The sequence below is a fragment of the Nelumbo lutea genome, chromosome 7 (genome assembly GCF_056320005.1).
Source record: "Nelumbo lutea isolate HS-2025 chromosome 7, American lotus-T2T, whole genome shotgun sequence".
Lineage (NCBI taxonomy): Eukaryota > Viridiplantae > Streptophyta > Magnoliopsida > Proteales > Nelumbonaceae > Nelumbo > Nelumbo lutea.
This window is the reverse complement of record NC_142690.1, coordinates 7,834,304-7,835,728: the sequence shown is the minus strand read 5'-3', so window position 1 is coordinate 7,835,728 and position 1,425 is coordinate 7,834,304. Positions and strand designations below refer to the sequence as shown.

The 1,425-nt window shown below is 36.2% G+C and overlaps 1 long non-coding RNA gene across 1 annotated transcript; it reads right to left on the bottom strand.

Moving 5' to 3' along the window:
* Positions 1–424: 424 nt before the first annotated feature.
* LOC148844906 (uncharacterized) lies at positions 425–1,201 on the bottom strand. Its single transcript, XR_016101741.1, has 2 exons — positions 1,066–1,201; positions 425–861 (listed from the first exon to the last, which is right to left on the bottom strand). It is a non-coding gene; the product is annotated as an uncharacterized LOC148844906 (long non-coding RNA).
* Between the last annotated feature and the right edge of the window lie 224 nt (positions 1,202–1,425).

Genomic DNA, 1,425 nt, shown 5'->3' with positions numbered 1-1,425 from the left:
TTCTCATAAAGTCATTTTATCAAACACCAAACATGTTCCCAAATATAGTTTTTGGGTCACCATCATCTCCACTTTTGTTCTTCACCATGGGTAGTTGTTCAGTTAGTAGAGCTTCAATTATTCAGAACTCAGACTCACAACAGGCTCTACAATGAGGGGATCTGTATTGGGGGTGTCTTCCGTTTGAATCTTTTAGGACATTTATTCGTGGTTTCCATTCTTAACGTTTAATCAGTATAATCTTCTTGGCATTGGGATGATCAAGGTCAATGACGAAATCTATTTTACCCTTTTCTTTTTTAGTAGTTTCTATTTTCTACGTGAACATATTGTCCTTGCAATCCGATCCTTATGTCCAAGCTTGAAATAGCAAATAAAATAATTAAGTAGTTGCTGATAAAAAATTGATTGCCAAAGCCCACCATTGCTAGAACCAATCAACAGCCATTGAAGGTGGTCTTTGAGTAGATTTAAATGAGATAAACCGTATTTCAGAACATGCCCAATAACTTTGCAATCGATAGAAACAAGTTCTCCAAAAAAAAAAAAAAAAAAATCACCGGTAGGTAGGGAAAATTGATCCAAAGTGGAATTACAAAAGTCTCCAAACTGACACAAAATCCAAAGTGGAATTACCCTCTTTTAACTAGTTCTTCGGAAAATCTTCCTCTATAGAGAAATGAATCAAAATGTGTTTTGAGTCTTGCTTAGGTTTCAGCTTTCAAGTTGAACGAGCATAGTACAAAATCCTTGATCTTAGTGAGAGGTGGGCGTTCATGCATGCATTTGCTGATCAGAGTGTGTTTTAGCACCTTGTAGGTCTGGAGAAATATCTCATCAAGGAAGAAAAATCTGGTTCTCCTGCTTTAGAGTCAACGAAATAACATAAACATAAAAAAAAAAAAAGGGGTGGTGAGCAAAGAAGAATGTGAAGGAACAACAATAAATTATAATTTCCCCACCAATGGGAAAGAAAGAACTTGATTAGTAATGTCAGTGACTACTAGGGTTTCTCTCATGACAAAACCTCCTCTACACTAATATTAGATACAGGGAAATGCTCACATTTTGGACAATTTTCCGAGCTGATGGTCCATATGCGTCTGCTTATGCAAAACTCATAAAACATCTTTGTACTATTCCAAAAAGCCACTTGCCACATTGCTCACACGAGTTCTTCTAGCCTCTCCCTTTTCACATTCCAGTCTATTTTATTTTAAATAACAAAAATAACCCTATAAGAAATCTATACCTGCTGACTAGGCACAATAATAAACCTTTCTCATGTTATCAATGCCTTTGCAGGAATCTTAGTCCGCCCATGCCTCCCTTTCTCTCTGTCTTCTTTATTTTTTTTCCTTAACGGTTTCTGTATTTTGAAACTACTAAGCCTCCACCTCCCAAATAACATTTGGTCTCATTTGT